We start from the raw sequence: 24,828 nt of genomic DNA, 5'->3' as shown, positions 1-24,828 counted from the left end.
TCCCTCCCTCCTTTCTTCATCACTGATCCTGGTGGGGGAGGCCAGTTGCCATGTTCTGAGGATCCTCAGGCAGCCCTGTGGAGGGGCCCACACGGTAAAGAACTGAGGCTTCCAGCCAGCAGCCTTTGAGGTTGTTAATTATTCTAGACAATGGGAGTGAATTAAGAATGTCCTGAGTAAATCAGATCACATGCTCACCTAACAGCATACAATGCCCCCAATGACAAATTAAACACAGAGGATTTTCTAACAGCAGCTATTGGGAGGATGGACATGAGCAAGGGACTGAGCATCAAAGCCAAAGTCTAAATGCGTTTACAGATTGCCTGTTGATAAGAGCGTGCCATAAAAAAAAGTGAGACCATAACTACTACAATAGAGTTTATTTTTGAAAAAGAAAAAATAAGCATTAAACTCAGGACATACAAATAATAAAGGGCACTTAAAAAAAAAACCCAAGCAATAGTACTTGCGCATAGTAGGTACTCACAGATGTCTGCTGCAGAATAAAGCTGCATGGTCTCATCTAATATATGGGGAAACAATCCCCATGACAGTATTTTAATCCAAGTGATTTCCGGAATCTATGTTTAAGATGCACAAAGTAGGGAAACTGCTGCTGCTTCCCCACAACAAAAAATTAGGAATTTGAATCTGTCAAAATATGACAAAACTATTCAGGGAAGATAAATAATTATAAATGCCACCAAAGTCACTTTCCTGTTTTCCTTTTGATCTGTAAGGTTGCTAGTGTCTGAGATAATCTTTTATTTATACTGCATGTGGTAAAATTTCGAAAGAGGATTTTTGTGCACATCATGCTCTCCTTCTGTAATTAAGCCTGTAGGGCTGGCTGGCTGGCTGATATTTTTTATCGCAGTGCTTGTCAATTCCTGTTAACACTAATTTAGAGTTCATAGCTCCATATATCATGGAAATGTGAGGGCAAAACAATTTATATAAAAAATATTTTGAGAGGAGTTGAACAAATTGAAGATCATTTCTGCACTGACTAGCAAGCTTTTCTGCTCTGATTATAGCACCAATTTATACAGCGGTGCAGGGACCTCACCTTTTCTGGCTCCCACATTTGATTTTCCCAGGTTCCTTGTTTTCCCCTCCCTTTTTCTTTCCTACATGCCCTCCTGCTATAAATAAACCTGCTCCCCCCCCTTTGCTGTGTGTTGTCTTTTTAATTATGCCCCAAACTCTAATATAGCCAGTCTAGATCTTGTTTCACCATTAATGCAAGAAGAAAAGAGGCCGCCTCCTGCATTTCACACTAAACATTACAAGGGCAGACCAGGGGCTTTCGTCTCTTCCCACCTTCAGCAGACAGAACAATAGGCAGCTATAATCTGGTGACACACACAACTAATTTATCCAACTAGAAGACAGGTAGCACTCTGCACTGCTGCTCCTGTCTGAATAGGTGCAGTAAATACTCAGCTTAATAGTAGCTTCTCAGGCAGGAGGGCAACATATCACAGCATGGCGTTTTTATAATCTTCCCGGCATGCCGACAGCCAGGAGCACCGGCCCGAGCATGTTCCTCCTCGGTAGGGCTTAGGATGCATGTAACTGTTAGATGGTGACACATTGTGCCTTTAAGCAAGTTTAACTGTTTTATATCCCCTCTGATCTGCAGCTTTGTACATCTGTTACGCTGCCTCTTAAACTTCTGTGGGCACATCTGTGGAGACCGTACTTGAAGCTGGGTATGCATCGCAGGCTGCTGTGGGTTTCTTTGTACTGCCTCCTGTTTATCTGTGAGGAGTTTCTCTGTTATACTGCAAGGCCACAGATAAATACATTGTCTTGGCCAGAAAGATAATAACAACCTTGTGACAGTCAGGAGGCATGTACTTAGCAAAGGCTGAACAAAAAAATCCTGTCTGGAGAAGCGTGGATTAAATAACAAATGAAAAAAGCAACTTTTGTTTTTCTCTCTTCTAAGTCTGTGAGTTATTTAGGATTCAGTTGATATCAGATCTAGGCTAGATCAGTTTCTCCTCGGTGTGTCTCATCCTCCTTAAACAAGAGGTTACCCAAAGCACAGTTCTTCCTCTAGTGAAGTAAAGGCAACCTCATTACAAGTCTTGTATCATGTTTGGTAGCATCCTATTGGTCAAAGCAAACCACATAGATGGCCAAGTCCAATGGAGAGACAGCACACTTTGCTTACTATGAAGCAAGTCCTAGGGGTCAAGTTCAGCTTCAAAGGCTAGGGAAATTGGAAATGGGGGAAGAAATCAATATTTGCTGCATTCTAATCTACAACCTTGTCGCCAACCACAAAACGAAGAGAAAACAGCCACCAGCCAGACAGTGGAATTTTGCATAGATGGAATCCACCCATGGGGTTTCATTTCTGAGAGATACCAAGAGTGCCCTAAAAGTTGAATAACTAAAAATCCTGAACATGATGAAAAGGTCAAGTCTATGACCTGTCAGTTTACATGTAAGAGAAAGGAAATGATACTCTGGTTGAGAAACCTAGCTTTTTTTTAAAAAAATAATTTTATTAGTTGTTGATACCTTTATTTATGTATTTATTTACATGCAGTGCTGAGGATCGAACCCGTGCCTCACACATGCTAGGCAGGTGCTCTACCACTGAGCCACAACCCCAGCCCACTTTTTTTAAAAAAGTGTTTTTATTAGTTGTTGATGGAGAAAACTCAGCTTTTTAAATATTTACCTCTTCCCTTGATATAAACTTTGTTGGCTCAACAGCCCTGTGTTCTGATTCTTAGCACTTTTATTGTCTAAATAACTTGAAGAAAATACAGTCAGTTCTGATATCCATTCACACACACGCACAAGCCTGATTATAGCTGGCATCCATCTGATTGGCCAAGTGACCGTTTGGGTAGGTTGCTGTCTACTATAGTTTGGATTCAAAATGTCACCCGAAAACTCATGTGTGGAAGGATAGGTACTAATGCAGCAATGCTCAGAGGTGGGACTTTTGGAAAGTGATTGAATCATGAGGACTCTGATCTTATCAATGGATTAGTCTGTTGATGGGTTCATAATTGAATGGACTATTGGGAAATGGTAGAAACTGTAGGAGACAGGGCCCAGTTGGAGGAAGTATGTCATTGGGGTGTGCCCTGAAAGGATGTCTCTTCTCCCTGGCTCCTTCCTCATTCTCCATTTCCCAATTGCCATGAAGTGAGCAGCTCTGAACTAGAACATGCTCCTAGCTATAATGTTCTACCTCTTCAAAGGCCTAGTGCAGCAATACAACCAAGTGACCATGGACTGAAACTATTGAAACTGTGAACCAACATAAATCTTTCTTCCCTTAAATTGATTTTCTCAGGTATTTTGTCACAGTTATGGAAAGCTTTTTAATACAATACCTTTGTTGTATGGTAGGCTAAATATTTTGAATATCACTCTGTGATTCTGGCTCTTTGTTAGACATGTACATTAGTACATGTACTCTTATGACTCCTATTAGTTTATATACTCTTCTAATGTTGTCTCACTCAGACCTTTTGCAAGAATGTCAGCCTTTTGTCAAATCACAAAGCTCTACATCTCAACTACCCTTCCACCCTGGCTATAGCAGATTGGACCAGGGCTGGGCACCTAACCCAAAGACAGCCAATGACTATGTTCAGGTCGACCTATTAATGTCCTGCTATTGTGTCTTTATTTAGATGTGTTGGACCAATTAGATTTTCCATGTTGGGATAATGATTTGGGAAATATAGAGCAATCAAGTAGCTAAAATTTCATTCATAAGAATGAGATTTTACATTGTCTTTAAAAAATTTGTTGATGTCAAACTCTAGTATTTATCTATTATAGCATAAAAATTACCCCAAAATTCAAAATTTTGTGCTCTAAAGAATGATAAGCATTACTTTCCCCCCATGGTTTCTGACTATGGCATAACTGGGTCCTCTGCTTTCCAGCCTCTTTTGGAATGGCCATCAAGGTGTTGGCTGAGAACACAATCACTTCAAGGCTCACCAGGACAGGATCCACCTTCAAGCTCACTCACATGGTCTTTGGTAGGCTTCAGCTCTTCACTGGCTGTTGGACTGAGGGCCTCAGTTCCTTGCCTGTTCTTGGATGTAGGCTTCCCTCAGGTCCTTGCCAGGTGGCCCTCCTTAACAGAGAAGCATGCTAGAAGGGCCAGGGAGAGAATGCAAGCAAGATGAAAGTCACAGTTTTCTTAACTTGATTTCAGAAGTGATGTCTGAGTCAGTAAGGGTTCAACCAGAGAAGCAGGACCAGCAGGAGGTATGTGTGAGGAGACTTACTGCAAGAAAGCAGCTTAAGTGATGGTGGAAGTGCTGGGCAAGTCAGAAATCTGCAAAGCAGGCTGTCAGAAGGGCAAACTGGATTTCTCAGGTGCAGATCAACTGGGATTCTTCTTCTTCAGGGAAACCTCAGCTTTGCTTAATATTTTTCAACTGGTGTAATCTCACCCACCCCAATTAAATTGCATAATCTCTCTTACTTAAAGTTGACTGATTATGGACTTTATTCACATCTACAAAATATCTTTACAGCAATACCTGGATTAATATTTGACTAAGTACTTGGGGATGCCAGTCAAGTCATATTGACACATCAAAAAATTCCATCAATATGAACATTTCGATTCTGTTGTATTTTATTCATCTTAAAAGCAAGTCATGCTGGTTGTGGTGGCGCATGCCTGTAATCCCAGAGGCTCAGGAGGCTAAGGCAGGAGGATTGCAAGTTCAAAGCCATCCTCAGCAATTTAGTGAGGCCCTAAACAGCTCAGCAAGACCTTGTCTCTAAATAAAATATTTAAAAAGGCTGAGGACATGGCTCAGTGGTTAAGCACCCCCAGGTTCAATCCCTGATACCCTGCCCCCCAAAAAAGGCAAGTCATTAAATCCAGCCCACATGGAAAGGGAGGATATTACACACCCTGTGAATATACTAGGAAGCAGAGATCATTGGGAACTGTGTATAAGGCAAACTCCCAGAATCACTTTTTAATTTTACTTGCAAAATAACTTTTACAAGGGCGAATACCTTTAAAAATGTTCTTAACTCTAAAGAAATCTGTACAGTCATTTATATTTGTTGAATTAATTATGGTTAAATGAATGAGGTCTTCTTCAGTGGTTAATTACACAGGTTTGGTGAACAAACATAGCTTGCAACTTTAAGTGAACAAATCCAATTTTGTACAACAAACATTCTAATAAATGTTGTTTTCACTAACAAATATTTATAATCTCAAGGTTACAAGCCAGTGTTCCTCAGAACTACTATAGCAAACCTCTGAATATAACAGGAAAGACCTCTAGTTTTTTTAGTTTAAAAATGTAGGCTAAAATTTACTTTTCAGATGACAAAAAACTGAAAATAAATATGGATTTATCCTAAAATTCATGTGAATTAGCATGTAAATATTGGCCAATCATCTTTCTTATCTTTCAAAAGAAAAGATAATGGTTATCCTAGTATTTTGCATTTTCCAAATCTTTTGTGTCAACTGATTCTTCCCCTAATGTATTTTATTAAAGATCATTAAAATATAGGGCAAATGGATTCAACCATAATTCAAACAAAGAGTTCCACAGTCTGGGGAAGAGAAAGAACAACAGGCTGTTCTAGATCAGGGAGGGCCAAAGGTATGCGCAGCAAAAAGCATGAATGAGCAGAAGTTTTGATACAAGCTAGTGGAAAAGAGACAGGTAGATACACGAAGGCCGTGCTAGGGTTTGGATATGGTTTGATCCTTAGAGTTTCAGGTGCTGGAAGCTTGGTCTCCAGTGTTGCAGTGTTGAGCTTTAATGTTCATAGTGGAAGGTTATTGGGTCTTGGGGTACCACACTCAGAAGGGATTAATGAAGGTCCTCTGGAACTAGATTACCCAGGGAATGGGTAGTTAGTTAGAAGGAAGTCTGGCACCTCCCCAGAACCCTTCTTCACATGCCACTTGTTATTTCTGTACACCCTACCACAATTGCAATGCCATGCAACACGAAGTCTTCATCAGAGCTGAGCAGATGCCAGCATCATGCTCTTGAACCTTCAAAACTGTGAGCTGAAGAAACACCTTTTCTTTTTAAAGTACACAGTTTCAGGTATTTTGTCATAACAACAGAAAAGGGACTGAAGCAGGCAGAAACAGAAAGACTGTGGAGGGATGTTAGAGTCTGTAAACAAGTCAAAATAACACCTGGCATTTTGCCAGGGGAATGTTAAAGTTCGTAAACAAGTCTGGATGGTGCCTGGCAAAATACCAGAGGGAGTGGTTGGAGAAGTAACAAAAGCAAGCCATTAAGTGTGGAGATTCCTTATTGGTTGACTGATGTATCTAGTTTATGCTAATTAGATAAGCTGTGTGGAATGTATAAATACTGCTCCTGTCCTGCAATAAACGGCTCCTACTCCTGCTGTATCAACGTACACAAGTTATTCGTCACCCCCCGATTATTTTGCTGCAGCCGGACTGCGGCAGAGGGAAAGTAATGAAAAAGTACCAGAGGGAAGATCCTTGACCTCCAGTTGGTGAGGATCCCTTGATGCACTTCCTGTCTCTGTAAGACCTGCTCTGACTGCCGGCACCTTCTCAGGTATAATGGATATCTCCTTCACTTCATGTTCCCATCTGTTAGAGTCTGTAAACAAGTCAAAATAACACCTGGCATTTTGCCAGGGGAATGTTAAAGTTCGTAAACAAGTCTGGATGGTGCCTGGCAAAATGCCAGAGGGAGTGGTTTGAGAAGTAACAAAAGCGAGCCATTAAGTGTGGAGATTCCTTATTGGTTGACTGATGTATCTAGTTTATGCTAATTAGATAAGCTGTGTGGAATGTATAAATACTGCTCCTGTCCTGCAATAAACGGCTCCTACTCCTGCTGTATCAACGTACACAAGTTATTCGTCACCCCCCGGTTATTTTGCTGCAGCCGGACTGCGGCAGATGGTGGCCCGTTACGGGGAGCCCCGGGACACTCGGGGGTAAGTGACGAAAAAAAGCTGCCCGTCCATAGATAGGACGGGAGCAATCTGCTCGTCCCTAGGCAGATAGGGCGAGAGGAAAAATGGCCATTTCAAGAAAATGGAGAAGATTGATACAGTATGTTTGTGTCTTGTTTTGTCTCAGTGTATTGTATTGTCTTTGTGATGAAAATATGGAAGGGGTGAGAAGTAAATTACTAAGGGAAGAAGGCACCCCAGTGGAACCAAGAATAGTTAGGGCATGTGTTGATAAGAGCCCAGGAACTCTAGTCAGAAAGAAAAAGAAAGTTCAGAAGAAGAAGGATTATCAGGAAAAAAGTTGCAGCAAAAGGCTATTACTAAATACTTTTCGTTACCGGAGGGTGCGTGAAGCGGAGAGGCGGCTGCCGAGTGTGCAAGCCGGTCACAGCGCAGCAAGGATTTTCCAAGAGGCGGCGGCGACTGGCCCTTCCCCGCCTCCTGGCCGGGGAGCTGGCTCTTCCACTGCCGCGAGCCCAAATCTAGACCTGACCTGGAGGCACAGTCTCGCAGGCTCTTGCTCCCTGTGCCCAGTAGCAGTTTGAGTCCGGGACACTCCCCAGGGCCATCTGGGGCTGCCCAGGCACTACAGCCAGCAGAAGACGCTACTGGTGTCCCTGATGTTTGGTCATTTTCAATGCCAATAACTAAGCTACAATGGTTCTCCCACACCTGGAAGCTGATGAGTAATGAGCACTATTAATGCTTATTTCAAATGCAAAAAAACCTTGAGATAATGTACTAAATTGTTCAGAAGGTTGTTTTCTTAGTAGAATGCTACAGGATTTTCTTTAGCCATCCGGAGTTCCTGCCTTCGTCCCAGTGCCGGTAAAGACCAAGGTGGAAGAATTTCCAGTGTTGCTGAAAACCGGACGAGACTTCGGCTGAGAAACAGACGAGACTTCGGATCAAGCTAGCTGCCTGCAGAACTTACCTGGACTGTGATTTAAGCTAGCTGCCTGCAGAACTTACCTGGACTGTGATTTACCTGGACTGTGAGTTAATCTATTGAGACACTGCTTTACCTGGACTGAGACAACAAACTGTAATCTACAACAAATTGTAACTCGGTATCTTTGCTAACAGTGTCATTGCTGGTATAATTTTTCCAAGGGCTTCTTGCATGGAGCCATCAATTGGCTTGGTATTGTGGCATTTTGTATCCTCCCTTTCTGTTTGTAGCAGGTTATTTATGGTGTTTCTGTAAAAACCACTATGGTCGTTATTTAAATTAAACAAAAGGGGGAAATGTTAGAGTCTGTAAACAAGTCAAAATAACACCTGGCATTTTGCCAGGGGAATGTTAGAGTTCGTAAACAAGTCTGGATGGTGCCTGGCAAAATGCCAGAGGGAGTGGTTTGAGAAGTAACAAAAGCGAGCCATTAAGTGTGGAGATTCCTTATTGGTTGACTGATGTATCTAGTTTATGCTAATTAGATAAGCTGTGTGGAATGTATAAATACTGCTCCTGTCCTGCAATAAACGGCTCCTACTCCTGCTGTATCAACGTACACAAGTTATTCGTCACCCCCCGGTTATTTTGCTGCAGCCGGACTGCGGCAGAATAATCGGGGGGTGACGAGTAACTTGTGTACGTTGATACAGCAGGAGTAGGAGCCGTTTATTGCAGGACAGGAGCAGTATTTATACATTCCACACAGCTTATCTAATTAGCATAAACTAGATACATCAGTCAACCAATAAGGAATCTCCACACTTAATGGCTCGCTTTTGTTACTTCTCAAACCACTCCCTCTGGCATTTTGCCAGGCACCATCCAGACTTGTTTACAACTCTAACATTCCCCTGGCAAAATGCCAGGTGTTATTTTGACTTGTTTACAGACTCTAACAACCAACTTCCCTTAGAGTGATATGGACAATATTGCTATGCATTGAGAACTGCTTTAGTGTGAAGTTGTCTGAGAGGGTTTTATGGAGGACTACATCTGAGATTTTAAAGAATGGCACATCTCAGATAGGTAAAAATGCCAGTAAAATCAATGAATTTTTGGATGAAATTGTATTAATCTTAGGCACTATGCTAGGAGACATAAGAATGAATAAGACAATTCCTTCAAGAAGCTTCTAATCTAGACATGGATGAATAAGAGGCAGTAGGCATTAAGATGGGAAAATTATAACTTTCCAGAAAAGTTTAGCTTTTATTGTCACCATCTCTAAAAGTCTGGCTAAAAGATCTACTGTTTGGAAATTGAGGCAGCTGTTGCAGGTTACTGTGAGAAAATGTGTCCACTTCAAGTCTTAACAGAAATGGCTGCCATCCCCATGATCAGGATGGAGAAGGGAAAGGTTGCTTTGGGGTCTCTGAAAACATTACTTTTCAAAGACTGTGCTGCCAGTTCCTAGAAATGGCTGGCTGAGGGCAGAAGCTCTTGGATTTGCCTAGGGAGACAATGCACTGGTCAGACAAAGGTAGGGGAAATAAACTGGAATCCAAGAGAAAGAATGATGCTTGCAGACAGACAAAGAGCATCAAGTTCACTGTGCTATAATTTTTTATGGAACATGTCTCATTTTTTGATTTGCTTAATATTCTTTGATCAAATAGAGAAATCCTGAGGAGGAAAGATGATAGTAAACTCCTGTTATGTTTTTTGTTTATTTAGGCTTAATTAGTTAACTATTTTAAAGCATGAACTGTTGCTTTACTGTAACAGTTAGTGTTGAAACATGAATGGTTGCTTGCTCTATAGTCTAATGTTGAACAAGCACTCTCATTTCTAATAACCCAAGTTTTAATGACTCCAGAGGACCTAGTAAACAAAACAAAACAAACTTTAGCAATTGCCACATAATAATATTGTCAACGAGTCCTTTGCTTGGAAGGTCTAAAGTTGCCTCTACATTTGATTACCTCTTACTCTCAATTGAGACTTTCTGGGTGATAAGAATATGTATTTCTGGCCTGTTAAATAGAGGGCTACTTAATTCAATAGCAAAACTGGTACTTCTTTGGTAGAAAGTCTCCACTTTTTTTCTGGTAGACTCTAGGGAGATAGTTCCTAAGGGTCTCATGTCAGAAAGGAGAAAGGAATCTAAATTTGATCCCATATAAGCTTGGGGAATGGGAAGAAGAAGGAGGCAGATGCACTTATTTATTTCACTGTCTTTACATAGTGATGAGGTCCTTATCCCTGCCTTCCCCTCAAGCTCCATAAATCCCTATAAGGGGTCAATGAAATCAGATCATACATTTAAATTATTTTCAAAGATGTCAAGCAATTCCAACTTCTTTAAGACAGCCACCTCATAAATGAGCGCTAAATCTCCAAACCGAAGAGAGGCTTCCCCCTTTCAAATTGTAGCTGTGAAAGACTGATTATGTATTTAAGCTTTGGGGCTATGTAAAGCTTTGTTAAGCAAATCAGTGACCGAACCATTTCCTGACCCAAAATCTACAGCTCCTATTTATATATGATGAATTTTGTAGGACTCAAAGAACTGACTTCTTACCACAGACATCATCCGCCCTTGGTTTAGCATCCGGAGAGCCAGAGACTTGGTTGAGCTGACAGCAGACTTTTCACTTCAACAAGCCTTACCACTATAATGGAAATGCAAAGGCCTGGAAACAATGTACATAGCTTCCCTGACTAATTTTATTATGCAGACGCACTTAATGGCTCCTGTTACAATCACATCTGGGGTGGGAAACTGTACTGGGGATTGTGACGATCACACTAAATCGACAAGGATTATCAGTCATTAAAAAGGGACCAAATTAGCATCAAGCAGTAATATTTTATACTTATCAAATCTTCTGCTGGTCAAGGTCCATTACTGTACGACACCATAAAGGCAGAAGCCGTCAGCTCATTCTCCAGAACATTTAAATCTCTATTGTATTTGTGTAGGATATAATTTCTGGTAGCAATAAAGCCTAATAAAGGTTACACCCCGATGGATAAGGTGTTAATAAATTGACCCATGACATTTAAATGGATAATTATATTTGAGATAAAGGAAGAATCTCTCCTTTCAGTGAAGAAGTGTTTCAAGTTATGCCCAACCCAAGTTACCCATTGGCTACAGGACGGTTTTACATAGCTTTACAGTGATATAAAATATTAATAGCTCTGACTATATTGTAGTAGATTAATTATTCATCAGGGCTTTCCAACAACACTTGTCTATCAGAATCCTCAAAACTAAATTTAAAATGTTGATTACATGTTAAGGGGTTTGTATGGAAATTAACTATTGCTTGGATTTGTAAGCATGGGTTGGAAATGCTAGAATTAATCTTCTCAACCCCACCCTGCCACAGCGTGTCAGCCGTCTTCAGACTTTATCTTCACACAGCAGAGCCTGTAACATAGAATCAGGAAGTGATTATGAGGAGACTTGATGGAGTTGTTATCAAACATGATATTAGATTGAGCTGGAAGAGTTTAGCATATGCTATGTACTCTGCCTCCAAGCTCTCATTATAGCACTAGTGCTACCACAGCTAACAAAACCTACCTGGGAAAGAGACACAAAACAGAAGTGCTGTAGGGGTTGTAAACATGACTGGCCTGCAGTCTCTTGAGTAAGGCTTCTCTGAATTTCTTAGATAGCATTAGACTCTGGAAAAGAAGACTCCAGTATAACACAACTAACACTAACTTGTTTCATTAATTGATTAATATTTAGTTCAATGAGTTAGTCAACAAACATTTATGCATTCTTATATGTAACTATCAGACTGTCCTTTGAGAGGATACTGGTTATGTTTTCTCAGGGAAACTGAACACATTGACATTATAAAAGGAAAATCCCAGATTTTCTGAAAAGGAAATCCCAGACAACTGGGCATCAACACTATCATGTTTTAAAAGCAGGGCCTGGGTTGTATTGTTCTTTATTTGCAGGTACTTAACAACAAATCTTCAGTAGTCAATGAGTATAGTTTATATTTGAAGCAATTTTCTTCCCAACAATACTGTGGAGTAAAATCCCTGAATGGATCTCCCCGGAAAAATTACCCTTTCAGAAATGCATTGTTGAGCTAGATATAAGGAATCCTCAGATGCTGAAAAGACACTGAAACTTGGGAAAAGAGAAAGCAGTGATACCAACTTTTTCCTTCTAGGGAACTTCTGGTGAATTTTGGTGACTTTGAATACCCATTTTGACTATTACATAGAAAAGGAGGAACAGAAGACAGAAATGATTGCCCATTCAGGATTGACAGTCTAAAAGGAGACCCATGCATAATTCTGGGGTCTTAAAGAGTTGTATCATCATACAAACAGTGAACTAGACATAAATACATCTGCAGAAGGCAACAGAAAGAAGATTGCCTTTTCTGACTTTGACAATGGGTAAAGGGGAAACAAAATATTTCAATCATAAATCAGCACACACAGATTTTTAGCCCAAATGACACTTCCAGAATATTCTGAATGAGATCAAGCCAGAATTTTAGTTTAAAGTGGCATAAGACAACTAGATAAAACAAATGTTTAAACATTCTGTAGGAGAACATACCTTAAGCCAAGGCTTTCAAAAGGTCCATGAAATCTGAGCTCACAGTAAAATAATAATAATCGTACACGCAGACATCAGCTATTGTGGATGGCAACTAAGAGAAGTAAAAATGAGAATATTGGAATTTTAGGTGCTAAATGAAAATAATTATATTTTAGTATTTAATATGAATAAGGCACATGGCATCTTAGATAAAATAAACTTGAAAAGAATCAAATGGAATTCTAGAAACAAAAAATTGAATAACAAGTAAAAATTCAGTTGATAAAATTAGATACAGCTAAAGAAAGAACTAGTAAAATGACCCAGTTGAAGAAATTGTTCACAATGCTGCAGAGAAAAGAAAAATTATTGAAAATATTAAGGAGGAAGTAAGTGACATGGAATATGGGGTGAAAATATCTTATGTCTAAAAAGGAATACAGAAAGAGAGAGGTACAAGAAATTTTAGAGGTAATGCTTGAGAATTTTCTAGAACTGACAAAAGACACAAAACATCATATTCCAGTAGCCTAATGAAACTCAAGAAAGGTAAATGAGAAGAAATTAATATGTGGGTAATAAAATAAAATTTCAAAACATTGAAAATAATAAGATGATATTAAAACCAGGTATGGAAAGTGTTTGCAAAAGTATAATGTTTAGATTGATAGCTGATTTTTCAGTAACTGTATTGCAATCCTGAAGATGATGAAATGATCTAATATTCTGAGAGGAAAGAAAAAAATTGTATATCCAATAATTTTTTTTTTTCCAGGAGCAGAGTGCAGATACTTTCATACCAGCACAGAGATTTTCATCAAAAACCATCATGAAAGGAAATTCTAAGTAATATCAGTCAGGTAGAGGAAAAATGATCTTAAGTGAAAGTTCGATATTTAAGGAGAAATGGTAAGCATAGAAATCGATAAATATAAAGATAAAACTAAGTGAATTTTACTTTATAAATGAATAGCTGTTTAATTTGTGAAATTGATTAAAAAATAAGACACAAGTAAAATATGGGGAGAAAAGTAGGAAAAAAGTTACAATGTGATGATCAAAAATAAAATAGTCTAAGTTCCTTCTATTTTGGGGAAGACTAAAAACATTGTTTGTATTTAAAAATCATTATTTACATGAAAATGTTTAGGGGATTACTATAAATATATAAATATAGTCTAAAACTACCAACTTAAAATGATGAAAAGAGAAATATTTACCTAGTCTGGAAAAGGCAAGAATGGTGGAGAGGAAACAGAATTGGAAGGACAAATAAAAATCACAAAATAAGAGAACATAACTAAATCCAAACATACCACTAACCTCAATAAATGTGAAAGACTAAACTGTTCAGTTAAATGACAAAGATTTTCAGAGTAGATTACAATATAACAGTTTAAGTAGCTACTTATTACTAATAATTTTCAATAACTACATGCTTAATTTTTATATGGCTTAAAACATATAAAACAAAAGTTGACAGAACTACAAAGGAAAAAATCTATCTTTACCTTTCTCAGTTACTCATAAGACACACATTCAGTAAGGCTACAGCTCATCTTCTAAACACAATCACAAACTTTGCCTAATGGATAAATGTAAAATATTGTACCTGGTAATTGGAAAACACATCCTTTGTGATAGCTTTCTGTTGCTGTCATACAAATTACCACAAATTTAACAGCTCAAAACAACACAAATTACTGGGCACAGTGGTGCTCACCTGTTATTCCAGTGGCTAGGGAGGCTGAGGCAGGTGGATTGAAAGTTCAAAGCCAGACTCAGCAACTTAGTGAGGCCCTAAGCAACTCAGGGAGACCCTGTCTCAAAATAAAACATTAAAAAGGGCTGGGGATATGGCTTGGTGGTTAAGTACCCTTGGGTTCAATCCCTGGTATCAAAAAACAAAACCAAAACTGCCCCCAAACACAAATTTATTCTCTCCCACTTTTATAGTTCAGGCATCCATACAGGTCTCAGCAGGCTAAAACCAGGGTGCCAAGTCTGCTTTCCAGAGAAGTTGTTTCAGGATTCTTGCAGGTCGTTGGCAGAATTGAGTTCCATTAAATTGTATGGCTGAGGTCCCTGTGTTGCTGGCTCTTGGTCTGTGGTTGTTTTTAGCTTCTAGAGCCCACCTCATGTGCCTTGGCTCCTGGACCCTTTCATCTTCAAAGCAGCCACATACTTCTCTCACACCTCATCTCTCCTGTCTTCTCTCCTGTCACATTTCTGGTTAATAGGAGCCATTTTTTTAAGGGATCATGTAATTAGATTGGACCCAACTGGATAATCTGGGATAATCTCCCCATTTCAAGGTCTGTAATCTTAAATATATCCACAAAGTCCTTTTTTGCATGTGTTGCAACATATTTACACATTCTGGGAATTAGGGCATATACATCTTTGGGAGGCTGTTATTCTGCCTATAACACTTGCTGGATTAGATCCTAGCACTGAAAGAAAGGAAAGAAAGGGAAGGGGAAGAGAAATGAGGGTGGGGGAGGTTTGCTAACTAACTTTAAGTTGGTCTTAATCCCTTTGTATTATGTTCTCTGGTAAAAATTAAAAGCTAATTTATTTTCTTTCTACAGACAGAGGAAATCCAACAAATTTAAATACTTTTGCTAATTTACAATTAATTTTCACTGTTGAAATCTGTTGATATATTTGATGTGAACCAAATACAAGACACAATGAAGAGCTTAGGGCAGTGGGTTTAAAAAGGGAGGGGGCTATATTTTTCTTTCTAATCCAAAACTGCCTCTTCGTCTGTTCAGCTCCTTAAACCTAGACTACTCCTGTCAAGCTTTTATTACAAAGCACATGATTGAAAGGCTTGTTTTCATGCCTTTGTTACTGGCTAGCTGTATGATTTGAGCAGATTGCTGATCCCTTCTACATGAATCAGGGTAGGTTTAACTTCTATAACAAAAAGCCCAGCAATCTCAAGGACAGAGAACAAAATAGTATTTGTCAGTTATGTTATAGTTCAATGTAGATTGCGTGGATCTCCTCCAAAGGTGACTCAGGGTCTTTCCACTGTGTCTCCACTGTCCTCATAGTGGTCTCTAATGTCACTATAGAACAAGAAGGAAGGAATGCCTTGGAGAAGTCTCATTCTTTCTTAACTGCCTCAGCCCACAAGTAACACATCCTTTTCCTCACATTCCCTTTGTGACAGGTAGTCATTGGGCTCCAACCATTTGTAAGGGACCTGTAAATGTAATGCAGCTCTGTGCTCAGGAAAAGAAGATGGAGTTGTGAGCATCCTGGCGATCCCTGCCACAATTTCACTCTTTTGGACCTTAATGGCTTTATCTCTAAAATAGAGATAATTCTTTCTCTCAAGACTAACTCACAGAATAATCATGAACACAAAATGAGAATGTGGCCTATTTTAAAGTCATATTGAAAATGCATCAAATGCTATAATTTCCAACACTGACTTGGTTTCTGGGTCTGAGTTTCTAAGTAACTCTCTGTGGAACTTAAGTAGATCTATTCTATGCTTATAGTGTTCTGGGACTTGATTTGTAGGCAGGATTCCAACAGATACCCCACCCATTTCATCTTATTTATTTTTTACTATATTTTTCATTAGTGCATTGGCGTTGTACATAAGGTTGTGATTTGTTGTTGTGTATTTGTATACAGTATAACAATATAACAGTTTAGTCTGACCAATATCATGCCCCAGTATTTCCCTTTTCCCTCCCACCCATGTCCATTTCTTTTATGATTAAAAAGGTGAAGAAGTAATGAAAAAGTGACGCCAAAACCTTCACATTAAATAAGTGTTAGGGAATATTTCACCTGAGTATAAGTGGAAAGGGTAAAGTACCAGAAGCTGATCCAAACTTAGAAGTACTGTGGGCCCTTCTGGTTTGTGGGTTTACAAAGGCAGATTTAGCCAACTGCAGGTTGAGAGTATTCGGGAAAAAAATTACATCCATACTGAACATGTACAGAGTTTTTTTCCTTGTCATTATTCCCTAAACAATATATTATAACAACTATTTCCATAGCATTTGTATTGTATTAAGAATTATAAGCAATCTAGAGATGATTTAAAAAGCACAGGAGGATGGAGCAGATTATATACAAATAATACACCATTTTATATGAGGAACTTGGATCTGGGTTTCCACCAGGGTCCTGGCATCCCTCACCTGAGGGATGCTGGTATCTCAACTCACCAAGGCAAGGAAAAGATGCGTGCTTCATATTTTCCATCATGTAGTGAAAGGAAGGCAAGCACTATTTGAAATGCTTTCGAAAAGTTTTTTTTTTTTAAACAAATAGATGAAGCACTTTCATTCTTAATGATTCTAGTGTTTTAAATTATCACACACTAAAACACATATTGGTTTTACTATTTTTGATTTCTTTATTATATGTATAACCGATAGTAAGGTAGATCTTAATGTTTGAACAAAAATTTGAAGCCCACAGGACAACTGTAATTTCTCTGTGATTATTGAAAATGATTTGTGGGGCTGCACCTTCCTTAGTCATTATTATAGTTCTGCATCACCATGCAGAGCAAAGACTGCCTATGGAGTATATTGATTTTGTGTATGTGTTTCCCTTAAGGAATTTAAACATGAGGTAAAAGACATTTCTTCGTATGGTTAGTTTTCCTTAGGGCTAATATTCTTTAGGAGACAGTTTTGCCTATGACAAGATGATTAACACTAAGTAAGCTTATTAATACCTAAAAAGGACTGTTAACTGTAGAAAAATAGTTTCTTTATTGAAGGGTTGTCAGAAAGTCTAATTTATTAGCCTTGTCATAGTCTGTGAGTAGGAACATAAATCTTGTATTAGTGATCAAGATGAAAAATACTTGGAATACTTGCCATAGCAAAATTCCCCACATACTTTCCAAAGATAAACACATACATCACCTTGGTCTCTTGAGCACAAAAGTTTGATTACCTACATCCAAAAATATAAAACTCTATTATAGATGTCATGTAAATGAAAACTGCACTCCAGAACTTTCAACTTATTGCAGCATTGTAATGCTGAAAATGAGATAAAAATTTAAAATACCAACAGAATCAACAAGTTAAAATGTTTTTGAAATTCTGAAGTAGTATGAAATGAGATCAACCATGGTCTCCTTAGAGATAAGAGCTAGGAAGTGTTTACCTGCCCCTTGCTCATAAACTTAGGGGGCTTAGGTCTCTGGAATAGATTTTAAGTTTTAGTGAATAATTAGTAATGTTCTTTTCAAATTAGCCAGAGAAAAGTGGGAATTTACTGGATCTGTGTCCAGTGGTTCTAACTGTAGGAATGACCCAACCGAGGTTTCCAAACTCTGCCTAGGAATGTGCATCTTTCCATTGCTCAGCTCAGCTTTCCTTTTCCGTGGCTTTTCTCTCAAGTGGGCAAGAAGCCTGCTGGAAGCTTTAGGCTGATTTTCCTCTGGCTCAGCAGCTCTAGCCAAAAGAGAGCTCTTTTATTCTTCAGGGAACCACTGGATTTCCAAGACTGGCTCTCATAAGACTATCTTGAGCCTTCTCCTGGGATTGGAGTAGCTAGACTAGAGGTGTCCAACTGTGGGTTTGAACTCCTGCAAACCACATTGGCTGACTGTGGAAGGGGTTGGTTCTCTTGAAAAGAGACCTGGGGTTTTCCAAAGAAGGATAAATGAAAACCAGGCAGGCAAAAGGAACAGATGATCACAATGGAACAACGCCATGGTCAAAGTTTGGAGGACTTTGGAGTTCAAAGTCCAGATAAAATTCCACCCTCAGCAAAGAACCCAAGGCTGTAGCCCTCTTCCAGGTGATGATTCTGCTTCTGCTTTTCCTCCTTCATTTTGGGGACTTCTTGCACTATTGCCTAATCTGCCTTGCAGCAGCTTCCACTTGGGGTGCAAGTTCTGTCTCTAGAGAAGCGAATCTGTAGTCCTTGAACTTGAGTACTCAGCTGATTATCTTCCACTCTGTACACACACCCACCACCACCACCACCACCAGAGGAGGATTAGCTATGAGGAGATCACCACTCAGGTACCAGTGCCCCTCCCTAACCCAAACCCACAGTACTAATCGTGACAGAGGGTCCTAGGAAGGGAGTAAAAAACAAGATTTCTGACAGGAAGTATTTCTCCTTACATGTATTTGGAACTCTCTGAAAACATGTGACCTGAATCTGGAAGTCTCTGACAATTCATTGTGTCCTATTTTCTCATTCAAAATAAATATTAAAAGACACATCTCATTTCAAATTCGTAATTTTTTTTTACTCTTTTCCTTTAAAGAATTATCTTGCCACCATATTGTACAAGCTTTAGGCTCCACAACACCTGGATCTTCCCTGTATGAAGTCTCGCTGCTTCTTTCTAAGACGTTATTTCCAGATTTTCTACTACCTTAAGAAGCCTACAGTTGGGACTCAGGTCTGGCAAGAGGAAAGAAGAGGGCTGGATTCACCCCTTCTGGAAAACCATTCAGTGCTCTTTGCCCACTTAGAAGAAGCACCCATTTTAGGCTATTGAATTCCATTATGCAAAATGGACCAGAAAAAAATTCAGTTTGGATGGTCCTTCCTAGCCCTACATTTGGTCCCCATGGAGCTCTGTTTATAGCAGAGAAGTTCAGAAGGCAAATGAGAACCCGAACAGAAAAGCCAAGAACCTTGATGATTTAGGCACCTGCTAACTCAGCTAATATGTTAAGCCCATGATCTCATTTAGACCTCACACCAGTTTTCCAAATATGAGCTCTAAGATTCAGAGATGTTAAAAGATTTAAACTCCTGGTTGTTTGGCTCCCATGATTTTGCTTCTATTATTCCACTTCTAAGTTACCCAAATCACAGATAGCTAGCGCTGAGACCAAACTGCATATGGATCAGAAGGGAAGGTTGTGGTATTGTCTATAAATTCCTGTAGGCGCAAAATTTGAAGAGGAAAACACCCACCCACCAGGGGTTTCCTGAAACTCTGTGCACTGCCCTTTGTGAGCAGGACCTCTAACATCAACATAGGCATACAACTTGTTCCCTGGACTTTCAGATGTCAAGGATGCTGTGGCAGGCAGGCTCCTCAAAAACACTTCTCAGACGTGGATCTGCTCAGAGACAGTTTTCCAAATAGCATCCTTCCATGTTCACAGACCTGTTACCAAATCCCCAGAGGGAATTTCTAAATTACTCAGTTCCCTAGGCCTGTATTTATATCCTAATGATAGGACATTAAGATGCAAATTAAACAGAAACTTAGTAAGCAAATCATGTCACTTTCTAATGGATCCATCAATAAAGGCGCACACAGAGGCACCACACTGTTGCCAAACCCTGAGGAAAGATTTCAAAGGCCCACCTGCAAGCCCCAGGCACACAGTGTGTTAGAGATTGTATCTCGTCCAAGAATTTATGGTCATCCCCCTCCCTCCCCTGTTCAGATAACTGAGCTTTTCAGGGTTGTCCTCTCACCCCTTCCAAGGCTGACTGGCTCTGCAAATGTGTAGGTCCAAAGGTGTTGGCCTCCTTTGCCAGTGTGGTTTACAAGCTTAGAAAGGAGACCACACTCTCCATCAAGTAAACCATTTAACACCATAGAAACCTGATTCAGTTTCGGCTCTACCATTTTTTATTGTTGTCACTTGTTTCTTTGCTCTTTTGTTTTCTTGTAATTCCAACAGTTGGCTGTTATCCCTAACTTAAGTCCCATTCCTCATCTTGGGGCATTTAGTTTGTCCCTGTGAAAAGTCACCTCATTAAAATCATTGGCCTCCATAACAAAATTTTCTTTACTGGTCCTATGTTAGAAGGTCAAACTGTATTCATTTCGGTATCTCTGTATAGTATGCAGTAAAGCTTGTTAAGTGTTTGATGGAGGAGCTTTATAATTCCCCCAATTTTGCCATCAAATTCTTACTAATGTGATTGTGGTCTTGGAAAACAGAGCCCTAGCATCTGGTCATAACACAGTCCCTAATTAGCTGTGTGATCTTTGTCAAATCATTTCCCCTCTTTCTGGGCCTTGTTTTTTTAATCTACGGAAGGACCAGGGTGGTGGCCTCTGAAGTCCCTTCCAGATGAAGTTCTATGAGAACAGGGTCCAAGTCTGTTCTGTTCATGTTTGGCTGAAGGATCTTGCAGCAGGTTCACAATATTTACCGAAGGAAAAAAAATTAAGAGGGTTGTAATTCTAGGTCTTAAATTGAGGCTCTTGTTAAATTATACTTCAAACTTGTATTTGTTGTTAGTAACAAAACAATAATTCTTGATTATTTCAACTTTTTCTGATTTTCTTCCTTAGACTCAGATGTTTTTCTGTACAACTCTTGGAAGCCCTTTGAGATCTTTTAAAAACAAGGCTGTACACCTCCCTCCAGGCTGACCCACTGACTTCCTGGGGTGTTTCTCATCCAAACAGAGCACTGCCACACAAATGGTAGGGGTTTTACAAGACAGCAAAGACATGGTGCCTGCATGTTTGTGCTGTCTTGTAAACTGAATTCACGTCAGTTCCTCCACAGGGATCTGTGACACTGATCTGTTAAACTCTATTACGAGTCTTGTGAGTTTGTGTCCCCAACTTTGCCACAGCCAGGATCATGCTTTCTAGTACCCCCTTCTTCCCCAGGTCCTAACCTTGTGCAGGGAACCCCATATTTGCAGTCTATTTTCACTGCTACAAACTCTGGGAAGGTTTGCTTCTATTCTAAAAAGACATCTTTATTGGAAAGGACAGTCCCATGAGTCATTCTTTATTCCTCCAACAGAGCAGTCAGGTTGACTGTGCAAAAAGTCAAATCTATCAAGTAAACTGAAAATCCAAGAAAGCCACCAAATGTCAGTTTTTCATATTCACTCAAATACTAATGAGCAAGGAGAACATTTTGTTAGGAATAAAACTGGAATGTTCAGAAGTTCTTAGCGATTCTTGCAACCTATGTGGGCAAAGGACCCTAGTTTAAAGGCCCTGTACCAGCCAGGTAGACATAGAACTAGAACAAAATCAGGGATCCAACCATTTGGATCCAATATCAGGCATGTGAAGTGAGGGAGAATGTGACTGTGGTAAGAGAATGATGGCAATCAGGTGGCCAAGGGTTGTCATGCAGAATTATTAACACGTACATGAGGACTCTAGATGGGTTTCTTGCCTCTCTTGCCCAGAGTCAGTAGAACTGTAGGAGTAATAGCTCCTTTTCTCTTTTGGAGTGTGAATTATGCCATAGGGAAAGAAACTCAAGCCTGTTTTTTGAGGAAAAGCTGCAGATGCCGACACCCTGAAGGAATGGTCTTCTGATTTCTCTCGAAGGTAAGGAGAACCCTCTAGAGAGAAAGCTGGACCTCAAGATGGGGGCAGAATTGGCAGGCAGAATAAAGGGTGTTATTCAAGGTCAGTTGTTACCTGGCCTAAACTGGGTCTTTAATTCAGGGTCTCTCAGCCACACAGTTTGGAACACATAGTAAGTAGAAAGTCTGGCTGGGCACTGTGGCTCATGCCTATAATCCCAGTGGAGGCTGAGGCAGGAGGATCGTGAGTTCAAAGCTAGTCTCAGCAAAAAAGCAAGGCACTAAACAACTCAGTGAGACCCTGTCTCTAAATAAAATACGAAATAGGGCTGGGGATGTGGCTCAGTGATTTAAGTGCTCCTAGGTTCAATCCCTGGTACGAAGGAGGCCTGGGCACTGTGGCTTCATTTCCAACAAAGTCCTAGGCCTCAGGCCCCCAGCTTGGTTCTTTCCTTGGCACCCTTGGCTCCCACAGTCCCTGGGTCACCTGGCCCCTGCCACTTGACTTCATATCCCATTTCTGGTTCTGCTCATGCCTCGTGGGAATGAGAACACATTTGGTCAATGCAGCTTCCATGCCAGCATTGAGTGTGTGCACTGTCTTCAGGACATACTGTGCCTCCTGCAACTGTACCATTTCTTGCCAGTCCAGGAAGAGGGACTGTTGGTAGGGTCCTGGGATCTGCCTAATTTCCAGGGGTCACAAGTGATTAAAGAATTTGAGAATAAATGGACCTCATATTTGTGATCATGAAAAATACAAAAGGCTAAAGTTTTATGGATAGATGTATAAAAACACAAAACTTAAAGAATTTGAGAATAAATGGACCTCATATTTGTGATCATGAAAAATACAACAGGTTAAAGTTTTATGGATAAATGTATAAAAATGAGCAAAAAAAAAATCTGTTTGAATGTGTATCTTTTGGTATTTCACCCCAAAGCCATGATATTCAATTAATGGCATATCTGCCTTACAACTGAGGTATTTGTAGAAAATAGAGCAAATACAAAGTTTCTATTAACCAGAATACTCAGGGAATAAGGAATTCTGGTTATCTGAAATGTTTAAATAGAATTTCTGGGTACAAATTCTCATTGTCTATGCTTTGATGCAGTATTTTAAATAATTTACTCTGAGAAAATGAAGATTCAGAGATTGCTACCTAATGTATCATAGTGAAGATACGTAGCTTAAATGCCTATCAGGTGCCTCTTATGCACCTGGAGACAGTAGAGGGCATACAGTAGTTTATGCCAATACTGGAAAGTTTGGCAGGTACAGTAATCAATCATACTTAGTGGCAGCCAATTTATAATGCATTTTATGTTGGGCTTCTCTCCTTCTCTATTCTAATTACCCCGTCCTTTACTTTTGCTCTTTGTGATAGTACTCACTAATAAAGTATAGCACGTAAGTCCTTGCTTCAGATTTTTCTGGAAAAACCCTGGGCAACAAGGAGAATGCATAAAACTATTGGTTTTCAATGGTAGGGGAATGCCTGCATGTGAATAGGCACCCATGGGATAATTCTGCAGGGAAGAGAGGCGGAGCAGTTCTTTTCTCCCTAATTATTCAAGAAATCTTTCCTCCCCCGCCCCATGTTTTAGTCACAGTCCAATCAGGAAGTTGAAACACCACCAATAACTGGAACAGGAAAAACTTCATATAAGATGTGTCAAGTAGTTAAAAAAAAAAAAGACTGATTATGAAAAGGGATGAGAGAACTTTAAGGGGTTTGGAAATAACACATTCAATGTTATGGTTCAGATGTGAATCATTCCCCCCAAATCTCATGTGAGACAATGCAAGAAGGTTCAGAGAAGAATAATTAGGTACGAGAGCCTTAATGCAATTGGTGAATGAATCACTGATGGTATTAATTGAGTAGTAACTGAAGGCAGGTGGGTGTGGCTGGAGGAGGTGGGGCATTAGGGGCTTGGTTTGGGGGTATATATTTGTATCTGGCAAGTGGAGACCTCTCTCTCTCTCTCTGCTTCCTGATCACCATGTGAGCTGCTTCCCTCTGCCACACTCTTCCTCCATGATGTTCTGCCTCACTGTGAGCAGAGGAATGGAGCTGGCTGTCTGTGGATTGAGACTTCTGAAACCATGAGCCCCTAAAGAAACTTTTCCTCCCCTAAAACTGTTCTGCTTGGGTTTTTTAGTCGTAGCAGTGAAGGAGCTGACTAAAACATTCAGTGATCAGTAAGAGAAAGGACTAGGAACTTACCTCCTCCCCAAAAGAAAGAATCAACCTGATGGTGGCCAAGACCCTTGCCAGAGGGTGTGGGCTGGAAATAGCCCATAGAAGCAGTCACACAGGTGCGGAGGAACTTGCCAGAGGCTGTAGGTATAGTGAAAAACTTGCTGGAGGGTTAAGGCTGGTGGAGCTGGTTCCTGCAAGATGCTGAGCTGAACAGTACCAGGCCCAAATCACACTGATCTGCTAACTCTGAGGCCACAAACAGGGAGAGAAGCCCCTTCTTCCTCTTTGTCCTTGAAGTGTCACCTGGACCCTCTGTTAACCCTGACATCAAGTCAGCTGGCAATTAAGACTTGTCCACAGGTCCAACTCCAGTGCACAGGTGAAGCAAAGAAAGGTGGACTTGAAGCTGGGAGGTAGTAAACTGGGAACCGCCAGTTTGCTGGGTGAACTTTAAAGGTCTAAAAAATATTTACTGTATAATAGCAAGTTTGAAAATTGAAGATATAAACATGTTATATAAATAAAATACTGTCAGAGATTATCACTTAATAATGCAATTAAATTCTGTTCCTTAGACTTGTCTGCATTATCCAAATTTTCTAAAACTAGACATGTGTTTACAATTACACAATGCATAACTACATTTCTGTCAGCATCATATTAGATAGTCCATGATGGTTCCCTAAGATTGTTGAGGAACTAAAACATTCCTATCAACTAGTGATGTCACCACTGTCAAAATGTTGTGGCACATGCAGTGTGTATGATAATGCTGGTGTGAACAAACCTGCTGCCCTGTCATATAAAATATAGTATATATAATTATGCACATAATACTTGATAATGATAATGCCAACTACATTACTGATATGTTTATTAAACCATTATATATA

The sequence above is a fragment of the Marmota marmota genome, unplaced genomic scaffold, assembly GCF_001458135.2.
Source record: "Marmota marmota marmota unplaced genomic scaffold, marMar, whole genome shotgun sequence".
Taxonomy (NCBI): Eukaryota; Metazoa; Chordata; class Mammalia; order Rodentia; family Sciuridae; genus Marmota; species Marmota marmota.
This window is presented reverse-complemented; position numbering follows the sequence as displayed.